General features: G+C 44.0%; 1 protein-coding gene across 2 annotated transcripts in view; it reads right to left on the bottom strand.

Annotated features, from left to right (window-relative positions):
* Positions 1-13291, bottom strand: part of FAM107B (family with sequence similarity 107 member B) — a 230870-nt gene that overhangs the window by 75852 nt on the left and 141727 nt on the right. Inside the window, exon 1 of one of the 2 annotated variants that reach the window (XM_039240005.1) lies at positions 8-160. The exons of the other annotated variant lie outside the window; for it this stretch is intronic. The gene's annotated coding sequence lies outside the window, so the exon portion shown is untranslated. Of the gene's footprint in view, positions 1-7; positions 161-13291 lie in introns of those variants that run through there. 2 annotated transcript variants of the gene reach the window in all.

Genomic DNA, 13291 nt, shown 5'->3' on the forward strand with positions numbered 1-13291 from the left:
AACCTACCTCGGCGCGCTCACAAAGGCGCGCGGCTCCCTCCCCGGCGCTCGCTCCGGGCGGCCGTGGCGGCGCGCAGCGGCCCGGCTGCTCTGAGTGGCCCCGAGGCGGCGCAGGCGGCGGCGGCAGCGACGGCGGCGGCGGCTGCAGCGACCGGTCCAGAGCAGGGCGGCTCTTGCACACCCCGCGGCCCCGCGCCTCCGAATTAAGCGGCGGGGCGGGGCGGGGGCGGGGCGCGGCTGCGGAAGCCCCGCCCAGGACCCGCCCAGGCCCCGCCCCGCCCCGCCGCGCTGGCTGCGGGCTCGGAGCTCTGCGACCTCCGCGGCCCCGGGAGGGTGTGCCAAGCCAGGCGGGAGCTCGGATAAAGTCTGGGGATTTGGTTCCGGGAGGTTTTCCTTCTGTTGTTTTAGTTTGACTGGCTTGAGAAACTTGGAAGGAAGAGAGGGAATGTTGGGAGAAAAAAGCTAAGTGTCACCAGATGAGAAAAAGAAATGGGGAATCGAAGGTGGCGGGAGCACGTTCACGGAGCCTACAATTCAAGATCTCTCGCTCTCGCTCTCCCTCTCCCCCACCTCTCTCTGTCTCTGTCTCTACCGCGTACTGGGCTGGTGGGTGTCTGGCCTCTGTCTTCCCTCCTTGCTTGTGAGGCTGAGCGAGGCTGTCCGCGTTGAAATCCTGCAAATATGTCACACAAGAAAACTCCAAAGGAATCCGGGAGGAAAAGGAAACAAGTTTGCTGTAATTGTATAAATTTGCTGTCAAACCAGGACCTGAAACCCAGTGACCTGGAAATTTACCCAAATTCCTTCGCTGTCCCCACCCGTCAAAGAGTAATTGGAGATTTGACTTGTGCCCAAGGAGGAAAGGTTTGTTTCACGTTTTTTTTTCCTTCCCTGATTTTCGTTTTTTACACCTCTCTTACAGCAAGCTGCTTCTCTGCCCAACCCTAAGAATCTCAGGTTACCATGTACCTGAATCACGGCAGGTACAAAACGAAGAAATTGAGAGCAGCAAACAAGGACAGCAGGTTGATGGAACTTAGATCAAAAGCTTTTCAATTTTCTTGGCAACAGATGAATAAGGATTTATTTATTGGGAAGTTTTTCCGACTAAAGAGTGTGGGTCATGATCACACAGAAGAGTCATGTCAATTATGGATTTCAGTAAACAATTACTCCAAAGATGCTCTAAAGCCAGCCCTTTAAGGGCCTGGCCATCCCTAGGTCCCTGAAGCCCACGGAGGGGTGCAATCACCGGCCACAGGGTTTAGAGACAAAGACGCTGTATGAATTTTATCCATACTGTTTCCTCTGCCTCTTTCTTTCCTCCCTGTCCTTGCATTGTGTTGTTCCTGTGATTAACAATGGGTCCACCAGTCACCAAACAGGAAGTGGGGATCCCACCTAGATTACCTATTCACTCCTCACACGGAGCCAACCCCAAGTCCTAGGAATCCTACAGGAGGCCTAGATACCACACTCTCCATCCCACAGGCCCTGCCACAATTGCCTTTGGGGCTGTGTCACCATACCCAGAGAGAGAGGCAGGGGTCTCTCTCCCAGCTGTCCTCAGCCTCCAATCACACACACTTTTTCCCTCCAAACTGCTTCCCAGTGAACTTTCCCAGTGCAAATCTGTTCAGATTTAAACCTTGATCAAGTGCCTAATTCCTACTACATAATCAAGTCCAAGCTCCTTGCTACATACCCCCTAGGACAGTGTTCCTCTTGATATCACCTTGGCCTCTTCCATATACTCTTCCTACATCCCCCAAATGCCCAGGGCCTCTCTCAGCCAGAGTGCTGTATCTGCTGAATGGCCCTGCTCTGTGAACACAAGAATGGAGGAAAGAATTGTCCCCTGTTATGCGCTTCCATATGACTCCCCTCTGCCCAGCATACCTTCTCCCCACTCCATCCCCCCAAGCGTTCCTTTCCTCTCAGAGGCCCAGGTTCCACTGAGAAACCTTCCCTGACCTGTCCAAACTGGATGGACCCCCACCCACCCACCCGCCCATGCCTCCCATAGTCTGACAATTATTGCACTATGTTGTAAATATCTGCCTTCCTTGAGCAGAGTTTGTGCTTGATATATACATGTATCTTTGCTTCCTCCTGCTCAGCATAGCATCTGACATATAAGAAGTGTTAGGAACTGAATTGTGTCCCCCCCCTTAATTCCTGTGTTGAAATACTGACCCTCAATATGACTATATCTGGAAACAGGGCCTTTAGGGAAGTAATTAAGGTTAAATTAGGTCATAAAGGTAGGGACCTAATTTAGTAGGACTGGTGGCTCTTATAAGAAGAGGAAGAGACACCAGAGTCTTCTCTCTTTCTCTAAAACACACAGAGTAGAGGTCATGTGAGGAGACAGCTAAAAAACATCCATGTGCGTGCCAGGAAGAGACCTCACCAGAAACCACCCCTGCTCCCACTTTAATCTTGGACTCTTAGCCTCCAGAAATGTCAGCAAATAAATGTCTTTTGTTTAAGAAGCCACTGTTATGGGGTTGCCTGGGTGGCTCAGTCGTTAAGGGTCCGACTTCAGCTCAGGTCATGATCTCCTGAGTTCGAGCCACGAGTCAGACTCCGTACTGACAGCTCAGAGCCTGGAGCCTGCTTCGAATTCTGTGTCTCCCTCTTTCTCTGTCCCTCCCCTGCTCATGCTGTCTCTCTCTCAAAAATAAATAAACATTAAAAAAATTTTTCTTAATTAAAAAAAAGGACACTAACATCCATGAACTAAGTCCACTACTTTGGGCTGAATATTTCACATTCTGGGCCTCTTAAGGGGATTTTAATCCAGGTAAGGTCAAGTCTCTGATTTGATTTGAGGCTCCTGGAGTTATTGTGGGTAGAGCCCAGAGAACTTCAAGGTTATGGACTAGAGCGAAATTTATATTTGTATACATACCATCTACCAACAGTGCCTGGAATGTAACAGGTGCACGGTAGATGTTTGTGGAACGAATACCCTTGGCCTGTCAGGGCACCAGCCGACTTCCCAGGGTTATGTCAGGTGCCGCCAAACTTATCAGCCCGAGTCTGACATCCTGTGATTCCGCATTCTGGATGTGGACCAAGACTCTCAGTGGCCTAGGTACCTACTGTGCTCTGTTTGGGTGTCTGTCCCTGGGCTGACATGGATTATCAGGTGGCACGAAGGGCCTTTGCTCACTTGTTTGCTTCAAGTACAATACAAAGGAAATACTCCTCTGAAAGGTTCTGAGTCACTTAATCTATTGATGATAGATTCCCTAACACACATAATAACTTCCTATCCTATAACAGTCACCCATACCCTCAACTTTAAGCTCATCATTTGCTTTGACAGCTGGAGGCCTTTTAAATTTATTCCTAAGGAAAAAGGAAGAAAGCAGAGATGAATATCTAGGGACATGAAGCAGGGCAAAGCAAATCAATTTGGAATAAGATATGTTGTTTTTCATCTCCTACATTGGTCATTTTTACCTATGCATAATCTTGAAATTATTACTTTAGGCCCTAACCGTTATCCGGAAGAGCTCCAAAGAGATGAGAAAGTTTTAACAGTGTCCTGGAAGAGGGAGATTCATTTTCATGCGTATACTCTTTTGTATCTTAAATTTTGCACCATGTACCCAGACATTTGAAAGATAACCTATCCAAAAGGAAATAAAATTTTAATTTTAAAGTAGTATTTTTTTACAAAATTTTTTTAACGTTTATTTATTTTTGAGACAGAGAGAGACAGAGCACGAGTTGGGGAGGGTCAGAGAGAGAGGGAGACACAGAATCTGAAACAGGCTCCAGGCTCTGAGCTGTCAGCACAGAGCCCGACGTGGGGCTTGAACCCACGAACCATGAGGTCATGACCTGAGCCAAAGTCGGACACTTAACCGACTGAGCCACGCAGGTGCCCCTTTAAAGTAGTATTTTAAAAGTCATGTTTTCTAATATCTGTATCAGTTAACTATTACCATAAGATAAATTATCTCAAAATTTGGTAGCTTAAAATAAGAATGAATGATCTGCTCACAGTGCTGTGGGCTGGCAGTGTGAACCACACTCAGCTGGGATTAGCTCGTTTCTACTCCATTCGGTCTTAGCTAGGGTCTATCGTGCATTTGCCAAAGACCAGCTTGTTCTGAGTGGCCTCAAGGTCCAGATGTTGACCGGAGCTGTCTGCTTGGGTGCCTCAGATGCCCTTCACATAGCCTCTCAGCAGGATGGCTGGGACTTCCTCACAGGGCAGCTGTGTCCAACATGGGGGGCAGGGTGGAGGGGGGGTTGGAATAGGAAGCTGTAAGCCCCCAGGAGGTCTAGTGGCCAGGCCATTCTGTAACATCCTATCATTTGAAAACAACACAGAGCCAGCCCCAATCTGAGGTTCAGAGAAACAGACTCCACCCCTTGGTAGTAAAAGCAGTGGTCACGTTACAAAGGGACCTAACTACCAGGGTCCTGGGATAGGAGGAATCATGGAGGTCAGCGCTGCAAATAATCTTCCCTTGAATCAGAGTTGAGGAACTACATAGTGGAAGGTAGCTGCGATGGCTGAGAACAGTAGTCTCAAGGGAAATCATTATTATTTATAAACAAGCAAAAGTCACTTGGCAGTTGAACGTAAAGCCCACAACAACAGATTCCATGATTGGTACTGGCCTCATGTCCTGAACTGATAGATCAGAGTAAATGTTTGATTTTTGTTTATTCGTTTTTGCTTTCAAGGAAGAATGAGATTGGAGGGGGAAATGGCTTTAGGTCCCTAAAGACATTAACTGTGACCAAATTCCAAATCAGTGTATTAGTTATCTATTGCTGCATAACCAATTATCATAGACTTAGCAATGTAGGACAATACCCATATTATCAACTCATCTTTGCTTTAGTTCAGGCATGGCCCAGCTGGATTCTCTGCTCAAGGTCCCCCAAAGCCAAATCAAGAACTTGGCAGAGCCCATGGCCCATCTTTTCTGGAGCCCAAATCTCTCATTGGCAGAATTCAGCTCCTCATTTGTCCAATTTGTCCAGTCTACAAGATTAAGATCCCTGTTTCCTTGTTGGCTGTCAACTACCAGCCACTCTCAGATTCTAAAGGCTGCTCACAGACCTTATTGCGTGGCCCTCTCCATTATCGAGTCAGCAATAACACATCAAATCCTTCTCATGCTTCCTATCTCTGCCTTCATCTGCCTCTATCTCCCTCCATCTCTGCCTCTAGACTCAGATTTTCAGTGCTAGTGTGAATAGGACAGGCCCTCCCCAGATCACCTCCCTAATCTTAAGGTCAATTGATTTGAGACCTTCTTTACGTCTGCAAAATCCCTCCTCAGCAGTACCTGGATGTATGTACCTTTTAAAATTAGTAGCATCTAGAAAGGATCAGAATGATACACCCAAATCAAAAGGAATGTGCTATAAGCAACATCATGAGCTTTTACATTAATATAGCCTCTTTGCATGAACATTTGTGCCCAAAAGAGTAGAACCACTTCATTAGATATGCTCATGGCACCAATAATAAAAATGAATATTCTCCCCTTTAAGAGTGACCCACTACAAAGCATTTTATAAGCTCTACAACAGAGCCACAATTCCTAATGTAACTGAACCCTCTGCCATTTCTAGGGAACGAAAAGTTCAAGTTTTACTTTCAAAATCTTTAATACATGTGTTGACTAAAATGCTTAATTTGGTTTTTACAAAACACTTGCTATTTATTATTGACAATTTTAAAATCAAAGGGACTCTATAAAATAGTGATTGGAAGCGATAACTAAAACATCACATCAGAATCAAGAGAAACAGCTGTTACCACATCAACAACTCCCAAATGGTGCAAAGATATGAGTTTTATGACTTTTTCTTCACCTGAAGCCAACACCAGAAAAGAGGATTTCCTGAGAATCTTCCTGTATAGTAAAACAAAAATCTCTAAAAAGCAACAAGAGGGAGAAAAACTCTCAAACCCTCATCATGTCAAAAATACTAATACATTTTAGTAGATATTAATAAGTAAACAAGCCACTTCATGTTTAAGCACAATGAAGATAATTCCTGTATGTTTCCCGATTCAAATAACTAACGTGTGAAATAAACAGCTAGTTCACTGAGAACATTCTACATTTTGCTTCAACTTTCTTTTCTTCTTTCTAATATGCATTCCAGACACATACATTTCTTTTAGCACAGAGTATTCCTTAAAACTCTTGCAATGGTAATAACTAGTTGAATGCCACTTGTATATTCTTATCTACCTTTTTTTCGAGAGAGAGAGAAAGAGAGAAAGCACAGGAGACAGAGCATAAGTGGGAAGGGGCAGAGGAAGAGGGAAAGGGAGAGAGAGAATCAGGGATCTTAACCAGGCTCCATGTCCAGTGCAGAGCCCAACACAGGAGTTGATCTCACAACTGTGAGATATGACCTGAACTGAAATTAAGAGTCTGAAACTTCACCACTAGCTTTTTGACTTTGGATGAGATATTCAATTTGCTGAAGGCTGTTTCCTCTGGCTTTAATGGTTAGTGGTATCATAGCAATCTATATCCATATCTATATCTATCTATATCGTCTATAAATTGATGGTTACCAGAGGGGAGGTAGGCAGGGGGTTGGCTTAAATAGGTGATGGGGATTAGGGAGGGCACTTGTGATGAGCACCAGGTGTATGTAAGTGTTGAATCATTAAATTCTACATCTGCAATGAATATTACACTAAATGTTAACTAACTAGAATTTAAATAAAAACTTGGAAAAATTATGGCACTTTTATACACATATAGACAGAGGTGCATGTTTCTTCTCTAGAAATTACAGTATTAGTGGTGTTTCTGTTGCTGTCCAGGCTTGGCTAAATAGGACTGCTCCACCCACTTTGAGTTGACAGACAACTAAAGTCCAAACTGCAGCTAATGTTAAATCTTGACAGAGAAAGTTTGCTTATTAACTCTGCTTAGAGAATCATATCATCCACACATTAGAAATGCCAAGGGTTACTGGGCCTTAAAAAATGCTTTTTGAGTGATAACATTCTTTAAGTTCCACCGAAATTTAACATGAACTACAATTCTAACTAGTGTTAGTGCTCGCTGAACAATGTTGATAAAGAGCTAACCTGTATAACGAAAAAGAAAGGAAGAATGAATAACTAAAGGACAAGAGTCTTTCTCAGACAGCTGAAGGCAGTTCCTGGAAGTGTTTTGTAATGGTGTCCATTCACCCCTCAGACAGCCACCCTCATTGCTCTGGGCAACCTGGCCCGTCCTGATTCCAACGTGCCCCAGTGACCAGCCTTTTGCAAGCCATGAGACACGAGGCAGGAAACAGAACTTTGACACGCAACTTGCCCTCCCCAGGTCATTTCTCTCTACAACACTGCATATGGCATCTGCTATCATCTGCATCAGAGCATAAACAACTACTTAAAAGGATAAAGACTTTGCAAAAATATAAGAAACTGTCTTTTTGTCTGAAAGACCACTATAATTGACAAACCTCTGTCCAATGTGATATGAGACACCCAGAAAACAAGGTAAAAATATATTAGGAATGGAAATGGATGCATAACTATTGATACTCAAAGGCTAAAAAGTGAGTACAAAAACACTATGGGCAACTTTATTTGAAAATTTAGGTGAAATAGAAACATTCCTACAAAAATACAACTAACTCAGAATTAAGCAGAAAACTTGGAAGGTCCCATAAACTTCCAATAAAATGGATCAGCAATTAGAATTTTCTCACACAATGGGAGGAATCTAGTACTATGGAAATTGATTTAAAGAAATATTTGCTGGGGCACCTGGGTGGCTCACTCACCTGAAAATCTGACTCTTAATGTCAGCTAATTAAGCTGACTCTTAATGTTAGCTCATTCTCCTCTCTCTCTCTCTCAAAATAAATAAACTTAAAAAATTATTTGCTAATGACAACTTTTAGCTTGGTTAGAAATATTATTCCAGTATTAATGGTGTTTCTCTTGCTGTCCAGGCAACAGAATAAGAGATAAACTCCTTGACAGTTTATCAAAGACTATTGAAAAGCAGACTTCTCTTTTCACTCCTCACTTCTCCACTTACCATATGCCTGTCACCTTACCAAGAGGACCCCTGACATTCTGGAACCCACAGACTTCCAGATAATCTTCATTTCCTCTCTCAGCCCCCACTTCCATGTAGGTCACAAAACCAAGCCATTGCTTTCTCTATTATTTCTCCTAAATCCCCATTTCCTCTTCATTTCTGTCAAGTTCTGCCCAGACCACAGATACTTCATACTCACTGAGTGGACACCCACGATACTGTTCTATCTGCCCCACACAGTGAACATGACTTCCCAAGTCATAGCTGCAGCAGGCCACATCCACCAGACTAATACAGTATAACAAATTATACAATGCTACCACCCTCTGATCCAGACCATTGGCTTTTCTTTTTTTTTTTTTAACATTTATTTATTTTTGAGAGACAAAGCATGCGTAGGGGAGGGGCAGAGAGACAGGGAGAGAAAGAATCCGAAACAGACTCCAGGCTCTGAGATATCAGCATAGAGCCTGATGCAGGGCTCGAACTCATTAACCGTGAGATCATGACCTGAGCTGAAATTGGATGCTTAATCAACTGAGCCACCCAGGCACCCCTTTTCTTTTACTAAAATTCAAGGTTACTTCTTTCCTTAAGAGATGGTTTTCTCAAAAATGGAACTACCATATGATCCAACAATCCCTCATCTGGGTATATATCCAAAGGAAATGAAGTCAGTACCTTGAAGAGATTATGTATTCCGCATTCACTGCAGCGTTCCTCACGACATCCAAGATGTGGAAACAACTTAAGTGTCCGTCAACAAGTGAATGGAAAAAGGAATATTACTCAGCTATAACACAGAAGACGAGTGTAGTGGAGATTTGCTAAGATAATAGATTTCAGATGCTTCCATCTCTCTCTCTCTCTCTCTCACACACACACATACACACACACACACACAAATGGCTTAACTATGTCAGGAGATGAAGTAATTGGTTTGACTGTAATACTCATTTCATTATGTATATGTATACCAGTCAGCATGCTATGTATCTTAAATATATCCAGTTTTTATTTTTAAAAAAGAAATGGTTTTATTTTTCCCTAACCAGTTGCCCTGAAAAAGACAATGCTAACAAATTCAGCTGAGCTGAATATATAAAGGCAGGGGAAATTTACTCTTACACAATAATGCATTCTCTCATGAATTATAGTTACCGATCAGAAACGAGAGAAGTGTACACATCTTCAGAAATAGTAGCTTCTTAAGGGTTCAGAAGGAGCTGGGTCTCTAATACTCTTACTTATGAACAGTTATCAAAATATGTCTGGCTAATGGTTTCTGAATTAGCTCTTTTCTTTGTATGTTTAGGATGAAAATCGATGAGCTAGGTCATGAAGAATTCTGAATATTTCTTCTTTCATGCAGTTTTTCTAATCCATTTTACTACTTCGGATAACAAATTTAATTCAATTCCTGATTTTTCCTATCTGATTAAAATAAAACTGAATCACAAAATAAAACCTTTAGTAATCGATAATCATGTAGAGGTGGAGTGAGTATTTTCTTTGATTGTCCTTATTCACTTTTGAGCAAGTTGATACTCCCAACAATGGGGAAAAAAGACAAATTTTTTCACTGTCGTAGAGAAGTCATCAAATAAGATAATAAAAACGCCTTGGGAAACAGTGCTGCACCTTGTGTAAGATAAAGATACTCACTTTCCCTCAGAGAGCCAAATATTACAGTGATTAGGTCCATAGTCCAACAGATTCGATTATGTCTTGTTTATCCCCAGTTCCCCAGCTGAGTGAACTTGGCCAAGTTATCACTTCTCTAAGATTCAGTTTCCTCATTAGTAAAGTGGTGATTTATTCATTTTTAAAAAATTTTTTTAAAGTTTATTTTTGAGACACAGATAGAGTGCAAATGAGGGAGAGGCAGAGACAGAGGGAGGCACAGAATCTGAAGCAGATTACAGGCTCTGATCTGTCAGCACAGAGCCCAAAGTGGGGCTCGAACCCACGAACCATGAGATCATGACCTGAGCCATCATGACTCGGACAGACCCTTAACTAACTGAGTCACCCAGGCACTCCCATTTATTCATTTATTTAACAAACATTTTTCAAGCACATTCTTTATCCCAGGTACTATTCTACTCTCTGAGAATATAGGTGTGAACAAAGCATAAAAAAATCCCTACCATTATGGGATGTATATTCTAAAAGAGGGAATCCAGCAGGAAAGGGAGAGAGGAGGAAGGAAGGAAGAAAAAAGGAAAAAACACAAAAGCTATAGTATGTCAGATAGCATTCATTATTGCTAAGTGAGAGAAAAACATAATAAAGCTGAGACGGGGATGGAAAGTGGTGGTAGAAATGTGTCATTTTAAACAGGATGGCAAGGAAGGCATCTCTGAGACACTGACATTTGAGCAAACGCCTGAAGGATGCAAGGGGGTTCCTCGTGCGGCCTCTGGAGGACAAGCCCTCTGGGCAGCTGGACTCACAGGTGCAGAGGCCGAGAGGCGCCCACGTAGCAAATTCCAGGCACCGCAGGAGGCCGGTGGGGCTGGAGAGCCGGAGGGATGAGAGATGCCGAGGTCCCAGGTCCGAGAGGTGGGGAGGAGAGCAGAACAGATGGTATAAGGCCCCGTGGGGGATGGAAGGAAGAGCCTGGCTTTTTCTCTGAGCAAGCTGGGAAGCCCCTGGGAGGTGCAGAGCGGACGACAGACCTGTCCTAACGCACATTTGCAAGGGATCACCCGGCTGCTGGGCTGAAAACGGACTGCGGGGAACAAAGGTGGAGGAGTACTTAGAAAGCATGTGTCCTGGGGCCCCTGGGTGGCTCCGTAGTGAAGTGTCCTACTTGCGCTCAGGTCATGATCTCACGGTCCCCGAGTTCGAGCCCTGCTCTAGCCCCACGTGGGGCTCTGTGCTGACAGCTCAGAACCTGGATCCTGTTTCAGGTTCTGTGTCTCCCTCTCTCTCTGCCCCTTCCCCACTCACGCTCATGCTCACTCTCTTTCTCTCTCTCTCAAAAATAAATACATATTAAAAATAAAAAAGAAGGCTGCGTATTAATCCAGGAGGGAGAAGGTGGTGCTTGAATCCGCATAATGAGAAGTGGCCACATTATGGATATTTTGAAGGTGGAGCCGACAGGATTTACTAATGGATGAGATGTGGAAAATGGGAGTAGAAAAAAGAATTAAGGGTGACTCCCAAGTTTTCAGCCTGTAGACCGGAGAGGATGGAATTCCCTTTTTCTGAGAAGGGGAGGCTACTTAAGAACCACTTTGGGAAAGAATAGAGGGAGTTCAAGTTGGGGTATGCTAAATCTGAGATGCCCTCAGTGACCCAAAGATATCAAGCCAGTGGGTTGGTTAGGAGTTCAGAGGTAAGAGGGAAGGGCAAGGCCAGAGCTATAAATTTAAAAGTTATCAGTGGGCAAATGATATTGGACTTGGGACTGCATCTATCGCCCAGGAAATAACTGAGGTCTGGGCCACCCCCTACATTTTGGGGTCAGGGAGACGCGTGGAAACAAGCACCAGAGAATGAGAAGCATCTGAGAAAGAATGGCCGGGGACGGAATGAAAACCAGGAGAATATGGAGGACGGGTGAGGCCATGATCCGAGGAGGAAAGACTGGTCACCCGCCTCGAACACCGCTGGTAAGTCTGGTCCAGGGAGGTGGGGGCCAGGGCCTGACGGGTGGATTGACCCACCCAAGCGTCACTGCCAGAGCGGTGGGCACGGAAGCCTTACCGCCGCCGCTTCAAGAGAGTCAGGGCAGAACTGGGGGCAGCTGGTATAGGCAACTTTTTTTTTTTTCAGGAAGGGTGTATAGAGCCGAGAAAGGTTCTGTTTGGTTTGTTTTAAAAAAAGAGAGGCTCCTGGGTGGCTCAGTCAGTTAAGCGACGGACTTCGGCTCAGGTCATGATCTCACGATTCATGGGTTCGAGCCCCCCCATTGGGCTCTGTGCTGACGGCTCAGAGCCTGGAACCTGCTTCGGATTCTGTGTCTCCTTCTCTCTCTGACCCTCTCCTGCTCAGGCTGTCTCTTGCTCTCTCTCTCTCTCTCTGTCGCTCTCTCAGAAATAAATAAAACATTTAAAAAAATGGAAGAAATTAATGGCATATCAAGTCCTGTGTGTAATTCTTGGTATGCTTTTTCTAAGGTGATGGGAATGATCCTCTACCTAGGGGATTAGTGATTATCTTTACTGGCATTCTAAACATTAAACCCTGGGGGCACGCTCTGCCCCAGCCAATTTCCTCTTACCTGCTCCACATATGAGCTCCCACCTCTGAATCTCCTTCCTGCTGTTTTCTCAGGCACGAATGCTGTGCCTCTCTTTTATTTTTTTTTAATGTTTTATTTACTTATTTATTTATTTTTAATGTTTTATTTATTTCTGAGAGAGAGAGAGAAAGAGAGACAGCGTGAGCAGGGGAGGGTCAGAGAGAGAGGGAGACACAGAATCTGAAACAGGCTCCAGGCTCTGAGCTGTCAGCACAGAGCCCGACGCGGGGCTCGAACCCACGAACTGTGAGATCATGACCTGAGCCGAAGTCGGATGCTCAACCGACTGAGCCACACAGGCGCCCCTGTGCTTCTCTCTTTTAATAGATCTAATTTTTACTCATATATTAAGATTCAGCTCAAGTCCTACTTCTATGAGTCCTTCCGTAACTTTTATAACCCAGATTAATTGCTTCATTTCCTTTTTATTTATTTTATTGTTATTCTTCAACTTTTTTTTTAATTTTTTACTGTTTAATTAGTTTTGAGAGAGACAGCTGTGAGTAGGGGTGGGACAGAGAGAAAGAGACAGAAAGGATCAGAAGCAGGCTCTAGGCTCTGAGCTGTCAGCACAGAACACGACGCGGGGCTCAAACTTACAAAACCTGGGATCATGACCTGAGCCGAAGTGGGACGCTTAACTGCTGAGTCACCCAGGCGCCCCTTTATTTCCTTTTTATAACACTTGTATCTCTAACACACTTCTTAAGTATCTATAAGTGTAAAGGACTGAGCTAGATTTGGGAGGAGAATAAGTTAAGTGGAAGGCACAGTATCTACACTCAGGAAGCTAACAAACTTGTTATCTGCTATACATGATATTTTTTTGTGTGTATCTTTTTTCCCCTAATTCCCTCATGAATCTTGAGGACAGGCAGCATTTTCACCCTCTCGGGGCTTGGCTCCATAAATGGAGCTATAGATTTTTGTTGGATTATATTAAAAAATCATTATAATAAAATTACTTAAAGTA

Source organism: Hyaena hyaena, unplaced genomic scaffold, assembly GCF_003009895.1.
Source record: "Hyaena hyaena isolate Hyena2069 unplaced genomic scaffold, ASM300989v1 scaffold_165, whole genome shotgun sequence".
NCBI lineage: Eukaryota > Metazoa > Chordata > Mammalia > Carnivora > Hyaenidae > Hyaena > Hyaena hyaena.